The sequence below is a fragment of the Argopecten irradians genome, chromosome 10 (assembly GCF_041381155.1).
Source record: "Argopecten irradians isolate NY chromosome 10, Ai_NY, whole genome shotgun sequence".
NCBI classification, from domain to species: domain Eukaryota; kingdom Metazoa; phylum Mollusca; class Bivalvia; order Pectinida; family Pectinidae; genus Argopecten; species Argopecten irradians.
This window is the reverse complement of record NC_091143.1, coordinates 25,672,236-25,690,001: the sequence shown is the minus strand read 5'-3', so window position 1 is coordinate 25,690,001 and position 17,766 is coordinate 25,672,236. Positions and strand designations below refer to the sequence as shown.

The 17,766-nt window shown below is 33.8% G+C and overlaps 1 pseudogene; it reads right to left on the bottom strand.

Annotated features, from left to right (window-relative positions):
- Positions 1-2,167: 2,167 nt before the first annotated feature.
- The window catches only part of LOC138332626 (AP-3 complex subunit beta-1-like), a 33,450-nt pseudogene continuing 17,851 nt past the window's right edge, over positions 2,168-17,766 (bottom strand).

Here is a 17,766-nt window from a genome sequence, read left to right as displayed (position 1 = left end):
ACTCCACATTGACAGTCTATAGATCAATAAACAATAAAATCAACAAATAACCAAACAGGAGTAAAAGATATCTCAGCACTTTCCTGCTAACAGCAGCACATTTTATTATGTTTATTCTTACATTGCAGCATCTGTATGATTCTCCAAGTGTAGTTGCTCTAATGAGTCTACACACATCTAATCCATTTCAAAACAAATAATTGGGTTTTACTTTATAATGCACAAATTGCAAAAATACTTTTTTTCATTTCAAATATTTGACAATTACATCCCTTCTTTAAATTTTCAACATTTTTCACATTCCATACTTTAATCTGACTGAAATAAACAAAAAATACATACATGAATTTAATTTGATAGATATGACATTAAATAAAAATAAGCATACAAAAAAAATCATGAACATGGCAGTCAACATTAAATAAAATCAATACAAAGCACTAACACTTACATGTAAACCCTGTACAATGTACACCACCCCTATGATATACCATATAGGGATGCAGAATTTCAGAAAGCTATAATAATAAACCCACAGTATTGTATTTTAGGCCTGTTTATGTTTTGGTTTCATCAAACAGCTGATAATCACTAAAAGTGTTTGAATCAGTGACGTAGGTAATACTAGACTTTCATCCACTTACAACTATAATCTAGTTTATCCATAATAACATTGTAAGTTTATTACTATACAGGAAAAAAGAAAGGTTTTTTTAGCATCAACTAGGGCTTTATTTAGGTAGTAAAATTGATTTGTAGCAACAATTTTGTTTTCGATACATGTATAAAGATCAATTTCAGTTACATCAAACGTTTGTTACGGATATGCTGAGATATCATTAAATCAATAATCTTTTATGAAGAAAATTTAAAAAAAAACTATTCGTACGGCACAACAATGATCATGGGGGAGACATTCAAAAGACAAAAGTTAAGAATGTCATGAGAAATAAAAAGCTTCATTACAAGTTTGTAAATTATATCACGTTATTGGAGTTTTATTTTTACATATATCAGGTGTTCCTTGGAAACAAGAGCCAGGATCAATAGTCTGACAGATCTGGTAGAAGTTCATGTAAACTACAACGGTCTCGGGCCAATGCACACACACAGAACTCAATCATTGATGTAGGTGTTTTGCATTTTATGTCAACAACTTCAGCAATTAACAATATATCTACCATAGATGTAAATGTCTTACATCTAACCTTGTATTATGGACAAGATGAATTCAGAGCTTCCCCCAACAATTCATTTTCTCTGGTTTTATATAATATAGAGTGACTAACTTTCTTTGCTTAAGTTATAAGATAGGAAAAAAAAAAAAAAAAAAAAGAAGCGGAAACCTTCACAACAAATCTAAGCAAGATATTTACGCACAACTTCTGACAGGTGTAAAATATTGTGTGAGTAATACTGAAATGATAAATGATTTTCACTTCAAGTGAATGAATAAATGGAAACAGTTGCTGGTTAAACAGAACTTGGAACCCTGTGGTATACAGTATAATTATAAACCTTGAGGTCCAATATGTAATGCGATGTGTAATACAGCAGCTGGGTACCAGATAATTTTATATCATTTCTTAATTAAAATATAAATAGGTGGAGTAAGATCACAAGTTCGTGTAACTTAGCAATGGGTTTACCATACAATAAATAGTAAGGACAACTAACATTCGTACCTTAAAGAAATCATCAAATATAAAGCAATAACATTGAAATATGACAATAGACACTATCATATATACCCCAATATATCTCCAGCTTCTATAAATAGTATTGCACCTGAATTTGTTCATATATCCTATACCTATTTGATGGCAGTTTACTACAACATATTATTGTATCTAACGTAAATACTTGTACCTCATTTTATTGCTTTAAAAAAACCAACTTATTTGTATGTGCAATTGAATTTCAGCTATTTCGGGAGCTTATCAATATTTGGAAAATTAAGCGCCATTAAAATTATCTGATAAAAAAGAAGCATAGGAATAACTGACTCTAAATCATGGAATCGACTCACCGCCGAAATAATAAACAGCCAAAGTTGATCTGAAATTAATATTTCAATTAAGTAATAACTTAATTATAAATTTTCATTATTGAAAGAAAATGTCTGTTTATCAAGCACTGATTTACTGATTGTAAAGGAGAAGAGAGAAAGATATAATTAAAACAGGGGATATAATATGAGGCTAACTTTTGCTCAGAAGATTCTTGATTTCTTTCTGCAGCATTGTGCCGATGACCATTTTCTCCACAATTAACGGTTAACTTGGCCGATTCGTCCTTCATTCGGACCGATACTAAAGTCAAAGTTCCTGTCGCCATCGTACGGGCTGCGAATATGAATTGGTTTTCATTGCTGGCAGAAGGTACTTGTAATACATTGGCGACCGTGTGAACACATGTACAAAATAGACTTGGGATCGGACTTGGACGGTGTTAACTTCACAGTCCCGGAATTTTCATGCATGCCACCCAGTTTTCCTGTGAGGAGAGAGAGAAAAAATATATACATGTTTATGCTAAAACAACAGTTCATGTCAATAGTATTTTATATAAATGTCCTCCACTGTGGATAGTATAAGTGAATTGGAATTGAGTCAAATCTAAATCTTATATTTGTAGAGTATTGAAAAACACAATAATATAAACTATCAATGACACAAATTAGCATGGTCACATAATAATACGGGGAAAATGTCATATAAGTTAATCAAGACTTGTCTGAAATTAATAAAATATGGCATTGTATATGACTACTGGTTAACATACGGGTCAAGGAAGTAATATCAGCAGTTATTTTCCATATAACACTGGATCCTTGTAGACATATGCCTGTAGGATGCGAATTACTTAAAGGCCCACTACCTTTCCGGAGGAAAATTTAAAGGTTTCTTAAAAACATTAATAACAAAAGAAAATATATATCAATGGCTTAAGATGAGGTTACAACACCAAACATATGCAAGATTTCCTGTCTAATGTACGATAACAGTGGAGATTCATTTCGCTGTTTTGCCGTCTGGCGCAGTGATAGTCAACTACCCCGCGCGGCATTTAGGACGACGGCGGGAAACATAAAACGACCCGCGTTATGAAAATTAACATTTTATTTATTCTAATTAAACAGCTCTGAAGGTGATGATAAGAGTGCTTGTAAAATCGTATAGTTAATAACTTCTACGACTCTACAAAATTCTTGATCTCGTTTCACATTCCTATTTTAAAATTTCGGAAAGGTAGTGGCCCTTTAAAGTAGTAAATATAGGGCAAAGAAGTAATTCTAACAGTGTGGACAAAAGATTATTGAATTTTTAAAGGCAATCTGCAACAAGAAGAACAAATAAAATTACATGTTAAGGACAGTCACAGTACTGGTTAACATAAGCTATACTCTACTAACACTATGTTTTTTTCATTTGTTTGTTTTTTTTCTTCTTTTTTTTTCTAAACTTTGTCTGATTGCTGCCTGGCAAAATTTAAACACTGAAGAATATTGAATTCAATATTGACATTATATACACACATATAACACTGGCGACATAAAAAAGTCCCATGGCATCTGGATCTATAATCAATATCACTAAAACATACATGAACATTTTGGTATCAAAATAGGGATATTGGATACATGTATTATGTATGTATACATGAAGCAAAATGTAAAATAGCCTGTACTTGAAAACCAGACTTTTTGCCAGAATCTTTTTACCTTCAAGGCTTAATTGGCATCGAGAAAGTGATGAAATGTCTCCCATGGAATATTCAAAATGCATATTTTGACATTTATCTTTAGTTAATCACATTTAAATGTACATATTTTGACAATGATCATTACTTAATATATTTTATTTTTAATGAATGCCTTTTACTAAATTATTAAGATTACAATCTCATTATAGTCAATAAACTGTATAAAATATATTAATTTTGACGGGATAAACATATGGTGGAGAGTTTTTGAAAAGGTTGAAGGACAAATAATTAATTTTTCTTTTGTTTCTTGCTTTCTATTGGCCTATTCATTTTTTGCATTCTACAATGAAACAAAACAAGAGGTCCATCTGCCTTAACGGTCATCTGAATATTAGCACAATACAACATAGTCGTTCAAAGATTTTACAGTAGCGTATTTGACCCCTGTAACCTTGATTGAAGACCAAGGTTATTCATCCCAGCATGTAACAGGCCCAATATCAGGTCTCTAGGCCTTTAAGTTAATTACAAGAAGTCATTTAAAGATTTTAGCTATTTTGACCCCTGTGATCCTGAATGAAGGTCAAGGTCATTCATTTGAACAAACTTGGTAGCCCTTCATCCCAGCATGTAACAGGCCCAATATCAGGTCTCTAGGCCTTTAAGTTAATTACAAGAAGTCATTTAAAGATTTTAGCTATTTTGACCCCTGTGATCCTGAATGAAGGTCAAGGTCATTCATTTGAACAAACTTGGTAGCTCTTCATCCCAGCATGTCACAGGCCCAATATGAGTATCCTTGGCTTTCTAGTTCTTGAAAAGAAGTCGTTTTAAAAGATTTTAGCTATGCGAATTCACACAATTTGCAAACAAAATTACTTTCATAACTCGATGAAATTAAAAAATAGTGACTTCAATGATTAAATAAAAGTATTCAATTATCAAGATCTACAGGTAAAAAGACATTCACTTGGAATGAGATGCCATGAAACTGAAAAACTCCAAGACAATCTGTGATAGTTCTCCAACTCATAATGTGATCAATCAATCAGCTTGACTGAAATGGAGTTAATGACACAAGTTTAAAAAAAAGAAAAAAGAAAAAAGAACAAGATAAGGTGGGTGTTGGATGTCAAACCTGTGATGGCAAGTGTTTGACAAACACCACTCACCAATAATTGATTTGGTCGTATTGATGTCTGACAGGAATGGCTAACCTATACATGATAAAGCTACGGGACAATATTGATCCCTCACTTACTGTGTTAACAGTTAAATTTCTACCTATACTAATAAAGCAAACAATTAATACCACAACATTGTAATAGTTGAATTTCAATCCCCTTTTAATATTTCGACCCTGATAAAACATTTCAAAAGCATTTTACTCTGAATTCAACAGCTATTAACATTGATGGGTGTAGTTTTTAAGCAAATGATGATTTGTTTTTAATTAATGATTTTTCACACACAATATTTTGTTTGTGCTCTATATGATTATTGATTGTTGCAGATCAACTGGCTTCACTTGTATATATTCACTGACAGTGGCAGGGATCAATACTGGTACTTATAATGGCTGATTATACAAGTAGAAAGCCAGAGACCCTGATAAAACAATATCTACTCATTGTACAGGGGTGTAAATAGTTTGACCTTGACCTAATTTGTTGATGTAGACACCAGTTTCACTTATTGGATGGGGGTATAACATTCCCCAACATGGCATGTGATAGTCAAAATGAACTTGAGATACTTTAAATTTGGTGAAGTTGAAACTCAGCTTTACTCATTCTGAGGGGTATAATTGTGTCCCTACGGAGGTTATGGAGGTCACGTGCACTGCGACCTTGACCTGCCTTAAGCTTGTTGCTGTAGAAACTCGTTTTCACTTATTGGGTGGGGGTATAACAGGGCATGTGGGATGATAGTCAAAATGACCTTGACTTATATTTAGTTGCTGTAGAAACACTGGTTCACTTAGGTGTGGGGGTATAACAGGGCATGTGATAGTCAAAATTGACCTTGACCTATTTTGTTGCTGTAGAAACTCGGTTTCACTTATTGGGTGGGGGTATAACAGGGCATGTGATAGTCAAAATGACCTTGACCTATTTTGTTGCTGTAGAAAACTCGGTTTCACTTATTGGGTGGTGGTATAACAGGGCATGTGATAGTCAAAATGACTTCGGCTTACCTTGTTGCTGTGGAAACTTGGTTTCACTTATTGGTGGGGTATAACAGGGCATGTGATAGACAAAATGACCTTGACCTACTTTGTTGCTGTAGAAACTTGGTTTCACTATTGGGTGGGGGTATAACAGGGCATGTGATAGTCAAAATGACCTTGACCTATTTTGTTGCTGTAGAAACTCGGTTTCACTTATTGGGTGGTGGTATAACAGGGCATGTGATAGTCAAAATGACTTCGGGCTTACCTTGTTGCTGTGGAAACTCGGTTTCACTTATTGGGTGTGGGGGTATAACAGGGCATGTGATAGTCAAAATGACCTTGACCTATTTTGTTGCTGTAGAAACACGTTTTCACTTAATGGGTGGGGGTATAACAGGGCATGTGATAGTCAAAATGACCTTGACCTATTTTGTTTGCTGTAGAAACTCGGTTTCACTTATTGGGTGGTGGTGTATACAGGGCATGTGATAGTCAAAATGACTTCGGCTTGACCTTGTTGCTGTGGAAACTTGTTTCACTATATGGGTGGGGGTATAACAGGGCATGTGATAGACAAAATGACCTTGACCTACTTTGTTGCTGGAAACTTGGTTTCACTTATTGGGTGGGGTATAACAGGGCATGTGATAGTCAAAATGACCTTGACGCTATTTTGTTGCTGTAGAAACTCCGTTTCACTTATTGGGTGGGGTATAACAGGGCATGTGATAGTCAAAATGACCTTGACCTATTTTGTTGCTGTAGAAACTCGGTTTCACTTATTGGGTGGGGTATAACAGGGCATGTGATAGTCAAAATGACCTTGACTATTTTGTTTGCTGTAGGAAACTCGGTTTCACTTATTGGGTGGGGGTATAACAGGGCATGTGATAGTCAAAATGACCTTGACCTATTTTGTTGCTGTAGAAACTCGGTTTCACTTATTGGGTGGGGGTATAACAGGGCATGTGATAGTCAAAATGACCTTGACCTACCTTGTTGCTGTAGAAACTTGGTTTTCACTTATTGGGTGGGGGTATAACAGGGCATGTGATAGTCAAAATGACCTTGACCTATTTTGTTGCTGTAGAAACAGGGAATGGTTTCACTTATTGGGTGGGTGGTATAACAGGGCATGTGATAGTCAAAATGACCTCGACCTTACCTTGTTGCTGTAGGAAACTCGGTTTCACTTATTGGGTGGGGGTATAACAGGGCATGTGATAGTCAAAATGACCTTGACCTATTTTGTTGCTGTAGAGAACTCAAAATGTTGGTCACTGTAGAATACTTAATTTGGCAGGTTTCACTTATAAGCTGGTGACAAGGTCACAAGACTTATTTACAAAATATGTTTCAAATGTTATTAGTAAAAAGATTGAGACTGGACTTGTCAATATATAAATGGGCAGCTTTCAAACTTATTGGGTGGGGTATATGGGCATGTGATAGGCCCAATGATTAATGGACCTGTCTTGTTGACTGTAGAAAGGGAACAAATTAATGTTGGAGTAAGGGGGGTCTACCAGTAAGGGCCATGTGAAATAAAAAATTCTTCAAAAAAATATAATTATTTGGTATTGTGAAGAAAATGGAGACTTTCACTTGGCAGCTAGGTGTATTATGTCCAATGTATACATCTATTTAGTAAATCCTCCTCATGAATTATCACATTCAAAGCAGACAGAAAGAAACTAACCATGATTTAATTATTAAAAATACCTCAACATCACAAATCATTTTGGGTTTCTGAAAAACTGTGTTCATTTGTTATACACATTTCAATATGATATCTGTGTGCCATTACACTTTAAAATGGTTGACTGATCATGTTAGGAGCCAGCATGGAGACAAGACAAGCTACACAGGATCCAATATATAGCATACATTTATAGATCAACAGCTACCATACCAACCCTGGCTCCAGTCTGAATTCAATCCCCTTTTATCATCGCATCAAGTTTCTAGTGGAATGTTTTGTGCATGACTGACCTTCACGTGCACTCTGTCAATATATATATGGATAAATGATACACAGTACTCAGAGGTAACTTTATTTAATTAATGATTTAAACACAATATCTACATTGTTTAGACCATATAAGTCATCTTTATATTATATATATAGTTTTAGTTTCATATCCATTTACACATATCACAAAGCTTTCATTACAGAGAGAATACAGAATTGGTAGACTCAGAATCCCATATAATGTTCCAGTCCAATTAATAAAGGAATTCAGCACTTTATATGGACACAAGGGTTGAATCTTGACATCATTTACCGACTCTTAACCTTATCATAATTTGATATTAACACATAGCAACACTCTAACAGCTAGTCTAAATGGCAAATTGATAGAAAATGACCCTGACATTTGCCTGACATTTGTTAAGGCAAACCTAGCAATTGCTCTATTGGAGTAAATATCCTTGGTTCAGAATTTATCCCCTCAAACTCAACAATTATGCTACCGTATAGCACTTAAATCTAACTAAAAACACTGCAGACTAAATCAGAACTAAATTGACCTTTCATTTTACAGTGATAACAGGATTTCAAAAAAATTTTTGACCCTATTGTGGGTCGACCCCGTCCTTTAGTCCTTAGGGTTCAACTTATTGGGTTTATACAAATTACTTCCCTTGGCTTCTCCCAAGGATGCTTAGGCCAACTCCTTCACTTAATGTTTTGTGTAATTTGCGCACTTTTTCTGTGCAATGAAAAAAAATTTGAAGTTGGGGGTGCGCAAATTATATATATTGATGGAGATTTAAAAATTTTACAGGGAAAAAAAATCTGTCCATTCTGAACTGACGATCTATGAATGTTAGGTAAACGCTGTGTGTATGGTAGCCATTTTATATGATAAAAGGTATTAAAGATTGCATTGTAAAAAACAATGCCTCACCTATTAAAGTGGATTATCTAAGGCTAATTAAAGTGTTAAGTTATGATCACATTGTCTTGTTTCCATTTGCCCTGAGAATTCAATGGCGACTGACTGAGAGCATGGCTTCTACTGACAGCAAGCGATGTATACCCTGTGCACCTCGTAGTATAATGGGACAGCCACAATCAGTGACTTTGGCCGGGTCAATCTAGTTTACCTGTATTTTTTTAGGGGAGAGAGGCTGTAGAGAAAGTCTGTAGAGAATGTGTGTGTATACACAAACATACGTATACCCCAGCTGCAGGCCGTGTGCAAAAAGTCAAAACACACGTGGATTTATAAGATGCCTAAACTGACCTATATTTAGGACTTTTAATAAGTGGTTTGCAATTTTATTACTGCAGAATTAACAAGCTACAAGGTTAGTGACATATTCAAAATGATAAATATGTGTATTAGCCTTAGCTTTGCACATGAAACTTACGTACAGCTGAAGGCTGTGCACATTAAGTCAAAAAGTAACACGTGGGATTTAAATAAGATGCCTAAAACCTATATTTAGGTTTAATAAGTGGTTTGCAATTTTATTACTGCAGAATTAACAAGCTACAAGGTTAGTATACATATTCAACCGTATTGTAAATAAATATAATTAGCACATTAAAGCTTTGCACATGAAACCTGATACGTAGGGCCCAGCTGAAGGCCGTGTGCAAAAAGTCAAAAACATGTGGGATTTATAAGATGCCTAAACTGACCTACATTTAGGACTTTAATAAGTGGTTTGCAATTTTATTAATGCTGAATTAACAAGCTACAAGGTTAGTGACATATTCAACCGTATTTTATAAATATTATTAGCCATCAGCTTGGATCTGGTACCGTACAGGTAGTGAGTTTACTCGCAATGTGATTGTTGCAAGCTAACATACGTATCCGCTAGCTGATTGCTGTTGATTGTTAATGATCTCAAACACACTAATTACTTATTGTGACAATTTTAAATTGTTTAGAAATATATTCAAATCTTTTTAATATGTTCCTGATTACTATTCATGTGTAATATCTCAAAAGCATTGACATGTGCACGGAGTACGGCGGACCGGAGATCCGATGTTTTAGACATCTGCAAGATATTTTAGTTTCAGGTTAAGGTGGCCAATAAAAGAAAATCAAACACGATGCTTGTTTTTGAATATGTTATTTTTCTTAATACAACACTTCTATGTGCAAGTTGTCAAGCATTTTCAGGGGAATATTTTGCATTGAAATTGTCACCTTCATACATCGATTTTGGACTCCCTGGACATCGTTTTTTCCAAAAAATTACTTATGCGCAAATCTAACTAAATAACTGCATAGTAAATCAGAACTAAATTGACCTTTTTTCAGCATTTTTAAAGAATTTACCCTAAAAAGTACCCTTCAATCCTTAGGGTTCACTTACATGGTGCGCAAATTATCCAAGGATGCTTCAGGTATATTTGGTAATAAATGCACTAAATCAGTTGTTCATGACTAGTAGCTATTTACATGAAATGTTTACAGACTGAGAGGCACAATGAGACAATTTAGACAGGTAAACTAATTAGATAAATCTAAATTGTTAAACATAATGCAGTTTTAATGTTTAACGTGGTAATGTATGATCAGATAAAGAAAATAATAAGCTTTTGTCTAGCCACTTCCAAATACATGTACCATATTCACCACAATTAGCACCGAGGGCGCTTAAATATTATAACAAAGTGGGGGCATTCATTACGGAACCAAAATGTGAATTGTGGATGAAAAACCTCTAGATAATATCAGCCATATTTTAACTATATCTGAACTCATAGCACATCAATTTGTCACAGTAAACATGTATATCCTGGCGCCTTCTTTCCTTTTAGATGCATTATTACGTCATGATTTACATTTGAAAGACCCACAAGTTCATCTTATATGGGATACAATGTCAATGTTATAAGCATCATATAGTTCTATAACATTGTTAAATCCATAAGAGGGAGGGGGGGTCAGTTTACATAACTTCAACTTCTTGAGGTTGGAGGATAAGAGGAGAGGCTGGCGCTTTAAAGGTGAGGGGTCCTAATGCGGTGAATATGGTAGTGATAATCTCATGTCCAATTATAACAGTAGAAGTATTGTTTCTGTTAAATAATTAATTAGTGATGTTCCTTTTTTAACCATTTCCATGTTGTGTTCATAAATTATCTATAAGAACAATGAGATGCCATCGGGTGATCCTGGAGACTACATGTCAGTTTGTTTCTGTTTCTTAATAAAGCATTGAAACAAGGCTGGTCTATACAATCTAACATTTTCACATACAGATCTATATCATTAATTTAATGATAAAGATCTGTTACTGCAGTCTATATCATTAAAGTTGTTGTAGTTATTCAAAGATTGTACACATGTTAATAATGATACCATTAACCATGAATAAATTTTTTTTTCTTTATACATCTATGAAGATATTGTAGTATTATATTGGAACATGACATGTGCCAGTACAAGTGTGTTTATAAGGCTTAACATCCTGTTAAGCTAAGGTCATCTAAGTGTGGTATTCCTGTACATGTATGCAATTAGTCACGTGTGTGAATGCCTTTTGGGAGGCTGTTTTGGGAGGCATCTATTTGTGGACGTGGTATGAATCCCTGTATGTTTTGGTGGCTGTGGTGTAAATGTGTGAATGCCTTATGTTTTGGGAGGCTGTGGTATATTTGTGTTGTGGTGTGTGAATGCCTTATGTTTTAGGTGAGTGTATATATTTGTGTTGTGGTGTGTGAATGCCTGTATGTTTTTTTTAGGTATTGCTGTGGTATATTTGTGTTGTGGTGTGTGAATGCCTGTATGTTTTAGGAGGTGTGGTATATTTGGATGTTTTGTGTGTGTGAAAGCCTGTACATTTTTGGGAGGCTGTGGTATATTGTGTTAATGCCTGAATGGTGTGTGAATGCCTGTATGTTTTAGGAGGCTGTGGTATATTGTGGTGTGTGCCTGTACATTTTGTGTGTGTGTGTGTGAATGCCTTAGTATGTTTTGGGATATGGTAGTTATAGTGTCTATGTAAAAATTGGAACAAATAACTTTGTTTACCGGCTGTGGTATATTTGTGTTGTGGTGTGTGAATGCCTGTATGTTTTGGGGAGGCTGTGGTATATTTGTTTGTGGTGTGTGAATGTCTGTATGTTTTGGGAGGCTGTGGTATATTTGTGTTGTGGTGTGTGAATGTCTGTATGTTTTGGGAGGCTGATGTATATTTGTGTTGTGGTGTGTGAATGCCTGTATGTTTAAGGAGGCTGTGGTATATGTTATGTTGTGGTGTGTGAATGCCTGTAGTTTTGCCTGTGGTATATGTCAATGTAATTTCCCTGTATATCCTGGACTCTTACCTAGTTATATAGTTGCTATGTAAAAAATGGAACAATTAACTTTGTTACCATGTGTGTAACTGTCAACTTTCGGTTGAAAAAAAGACCAAAGTCAAAAGTGCAAACGTTGTCAAAAAAAAAAAACCTAACAATAATTTTAATAACATTTCTAGTAAAACCCAGAGAGGGGGGGGTTCAGTTTACATAACTCAAAATTTGATATGGTTCAACTTTGAGATTGGAAAGGGGGAGGGGTCCTAATTGCGGTGAATTCAACCGGTAGTGTAATGGCAATGTCAAACCAGTCATCCCACTCCATTATTAGGACTTGTTAAATAATTAATTTCATCTATTAATGTTAAAGGAGTTTTACGTATATGTAAAGCAATTCCATTATTTTGCATACAGGAGCAGGATCAGGAACTAACAGATTTTTTTACATTGTAGTGTGTGAACTTGCCAACTTTTTGCAATGTCCCAGTTAAAGTTCATTTCTGTTTAAAAAGCATTGACCTCAAGAAAGTCTAACTTTGTAACAATGTATGTTTTCACATGATTTTCTATATTTTGACCTTTCTTTGATGGTAAAGAGTCAGAGTATTTGACATCTATCTATTAAAGAAGTTGGACATAATTAAAGCAATTGTGGTATTAAAATGCATACACAAGCAGGAGTCAGGAAAACACTTTTTTACTTTGGCACAGTATGTGTGTCTTGGCCAGGAGACCAACCCTGAGAGCCTTCCTCATAGAGGCGAATTCATGGTCATAAGGGAGTAGTATGCTGTTACAATATCTAATTTTTATAATTTCAATTAAGTACACCATAATTCAGTATCCTTAGTCCTTACTGGTAGCACAATTGGTCAAAGTATGCAAATCTTTACAAAATGTCATTAAAAAGTGTTAAAAATATATAAAGGTACCAGTAATAGAACAACAAAACTTTTTTACATTGTGTAAAATACTGTAAATAATCCAGCTAGCTACATATATACAGTCATTAGTTAATTTACATTGAAGTTGAGATGCAATGATTGCAAACTCTTAAAAAATTTTTTTAATCTAGATGCTGTTTCTATCTTCTCAAAATTCTGGTGTTGTTAATGGATTTTAACAGTGTAAGTACAGAAGGTATGGGGGAAGGGAGCTAACTCCAAAATCAATATAGACTCTAATACAATCATTATTTTTATTATAGTAGGGATTTCCGATACTTCCAAATCTAACTATTAATCGCATTGCAACTTGGCCAAAAATCTAAATATTACAAACTACTTCTAGTAACAAATATAAGATCAAATGATGATATATTCAATGTTAACAAAATGAACAAAACAAAAATAAAAAGTTTAACCAACAAATAGAAAAATGGAACAATTAACTTTGTTACCACTATTTTTGTAAAATGTCACTACTTATTAACTAATCAAACTAAATGGGTCAATATGGTATGACACTCTTAACCCACATTTTTTGAGATAATTACCATTGAGTTTATTTCATCTATCTATCTAAAGGAGTTTTTTTATGACGTATATGTAAAGCAATTCCTATTATTCTGCATTACACAAGCAGGAGCAGGAACTAACACTTTTTTTACATTGTACACAAGCAATGTGCAGGTTCATTGTAGTGTGGTCTTGGCCAGGAGACCGAACCCTGAGAGCCTTCTCATAGAGGCGAATTCATGGTCATAAGGGAGTATGAGGCTTTTACAATATCCTAATTTTTATTAATTTCAATTTAAGTTACACCATAAATCCAAGTATCCTTAAGTCCCTCTACTGGTAGCGACAATTGGTTCAAAGGTTATTGCCCAAATCTTTATTTACAAAATGTCCATTAAAAAAGTATGGTTAAAAAATATATAAAGGTACCAGGTAATAGGAAACATGACAAAACTATTGCACATTGTGGTAAAATACCGTAAATAAAATCCCAGCTAGATACATATATACAGTCATTAGTTGTAATTTAATCATAGAAGTGTGAGGATGCAATGATTGGCAAACTCTTAAAAAATTTTTTTAATCCTAGAATGAGAGCTGGGTAATATTCTATTCTTCCTCCAAAAATCTTACTTGCTTAATGGGAAATAAACAGTGTAAGTACAGAAGGTATGGGGGAGAAGGGAAAGAGAGCTAACTGCACAAAATTTTCTTTATAGAACTCTAATTACTATCAAATTTTTCGTTTAGTTTAGTGAAGGGATTTCAGAGGTGGTTTGGAATACGTCTCTATAATCTAACTTGGTTTTAGCAATTGCATTGGCAAACGGGCCCAAAATACTAAATTATTAACAACAACTACTTTAGTACGTATACATATACGAAAAGATCAAATGATTGTTATATTCAACTAATTAACAAAATGAACACAAACCAAAAAATAGAAGAAGAAAACGCCACACAAAGTAGAAAATAATTCACATAACTCTAATGATATAATACCCTAATAGTTTTTCCCAATCACGGTCAATTAGTAACTAATCCAAACCTAAAAATGGTATTTTAAATGGCTTATTGTATCTCCTTAACCCACATTATTGTATGAGCTGATAATTTCCATATTTGTTTTTGTGTTTTGTTTTTTTTTTACTATTTTGAGAGTAGTATAGTAGTCGGGTTTGTAAAGGAGTGCTTTAAAACATAACAGCGTAAGAGTTACCTCCCCTGAAGTAAACAAAATAATTCTCCCTATTACCAATATATAGTATTTCATTACCATCTTTTAATATAGTACATAAAAATCATATTATCAAATAATCTGTAATATATGCATGATATGTCACAGTCAGTGCCTGGCAACTGCCTGGCAACTGCCCCCACATAGGTTTCGAACTCTCAACCTAGATATAATAATGCGTAATATATCTGAACACCTTAAAATCACACAGCCATGGCAGCTCCCTACAGAAATCGCATTCTAATAAATCAAAAATGTAAATAAATAACGTAAAATACTCACCAATTTCTGGGAAATCATGTATTTCCATTCCTGGTTGTAATTTCTACAAATGAAAAAAAATATAACATTTATAATATCATAATAAAGTTCTCCTATAAAAAGTGATATCTGTACTTATTGAACAGAAGGGTTTTTTAGGTGAAAAATAAACCCAATTAAATAAAACCCAAACCAAAATTGAAATTCTGTTGCAAATAAAGAGATAGATACAGTATGCTTTTAATACTAAAAGAAACATTGTCAAATCAATGGCTTATATAACATTACATCAATTCAAAATTTCTAGAATCAGCATAATTCACCTAAAGAAATACAATGTCAATTTCTCTAGTAAATGCAACATTTTCCAGTTAAAACTCTTTCATCATGCAGTACATGCAAAAATCAATTATGAATTAATAGTTTATATCATGAACTGGCTCTTCACATTTCAATTTCATTAAATAAGTTTTATAACCAATATTAAAGCAGAAATATCAATGGAGCTTTCATTTTGCAGAATTATTTGATTATTTAATCTTTAATAGGAGTAGATATCAGTTATTAAAAATAATTCAATGATTTGTATTTTTTTTTTAAATAATTCAATGATTTGTATTTTTTTTTTTAATAAAATGCCATTTTTCTCACAAATAGTGAGGTCACTTTCAAAACCAAACAACTTTACGCCATTACTCTCAAAAAACAAATGACATAAAAATCAATATCTGTTATCAAGAACAGTTAACTCTGCCTTACTTCTCATTATTAGTCATAAAACTACAGGAACATTAACATATCAACAAAAGATGCTATAATAACAGACTCCAGACAATAATTTATGAAACACTCACCTTATCATCTATATGAATCCCAGAAATTGTTGTTATCACTAGTATTCACAAAAGTCATCTCAATAGAAACCATTTTGGGAGAAAATATTGACACTGTCCTAGTAAACTTGTACGTAATTGTTAAGCCTTTTCCTGTTATCTTGTTGACAAGTTCATATACTTTGGCTGGGATTGAAGCTGGATTAATTAACTGAAAAAATAAAAGTGAATGGATTAATTGGCGTTAACTTACTTTATGAACCTGGTAAAAAACCATTACTATTTTATATGCAAAAGCAGGATTCAAATTGGCTAAAAAAAGGTTTGGAGAAAGTTATAAATTCTCTTCTCAGTAATATACTTACATTCACAGTGAGCACACTTTGTACTTATATTCATAGTATTTACACAGTAAGCACACTTTGTATTTTCATTCATGGTAATTACATATAAGCACACTTTGTACTTACATTCATCGTAAGCACACTTTGTACTTACATTCATGGCAAGCACAGTACCGTTGATATATTCATGGTAAGCATGCTTTGTACTTACATTCATGGTAAGCACATTTTGTAATTACATTCATAGTAAGCACACTTTGTACTTTCGTTCATGATAAGCACACTTCATACTTTACATTAATGGTAAGCACACTTTGTGCTTACATTCATGGTAAGCACACTTTGTACTTACATCCATTGTAAGGACACTTTGTACACACATTAATTGTAAGCACACTTTGTTCTTACATTCACAGTGAGCACATTTTTATACTTACATTCATGGTAAGCACACTTTTGTTCTTACATTCACAGTGAGCACATTTTATACTTACATTCATGGCAAGCACAGTACCGTTGATATATTCATGGTAAGCATGCTTTGTACTTACATTCATGGTAAGCACATTTTGTATTTACATTCACAGTAAGCACACTTTGTACTTTTATTAATGGTATTTACACAGTAAGCCCACTTTGTACTTATATTCATGGTATTTACACAGTAAGCACACTTTGTATTTTCATTAATGGTAATCATATATAAGCACACTTTGTTCTTACATTCACAGTAAGCACACTTTGTACTTACATTCATGGTAAGCACACTTTGTACTTACATTCATGGTAAGCACACTTTGTACTTACATTCATGGTAAGCACACTTTGTACTTACATTCATGGTAATTAATATATAAGCACACTTTGTTCTTACATTCACAGTAAGCACACTGTACTTACATTCATGGTAAGCACACTTTGTACTTACATTCATGGTAAGCACACTTTGTACTTACATTCATGCTGTTACTGGTCGACATGCTTGCACTGCCTAATGACATGTTAGACATGCTTCCAGCTAAACTCGGGGTCAAAAGGTCACCAGCAGGGGTTCCAGTGGAGCTAGCAAAACCGGCCCCCTTGTGGTCCAACTGTAGATAAAGGGGAGATAATCAGGATGGAAAAAAAAATAAACAGGAAAAAGTTCCTCAACATGAAACTATTAGTAACACAACGATACACCAACACAAAGAGTATGCTAATACTAACAGCTACAAGCTGATGGAGCAGCAGGGTAACAAGCTAATGTTTTACTGACAACTTACAGTCATCCAGATCCAGTAACAGGTCATGTGATGGCTTGGTAGGCTCAGTCTTAGGTTTCTTCACAGGAGCGGATTTTACTTGGCTCTGGGAAAACAAAAAATTTCAGCCGTTAAAAATATCACATAAAGGCACAAATTGTACATTTAAATAATGATGTTGAAGACATAATGAATTGGAAAAGGTTACCGGTAATTTTTTTCAGATGTAGGAAGT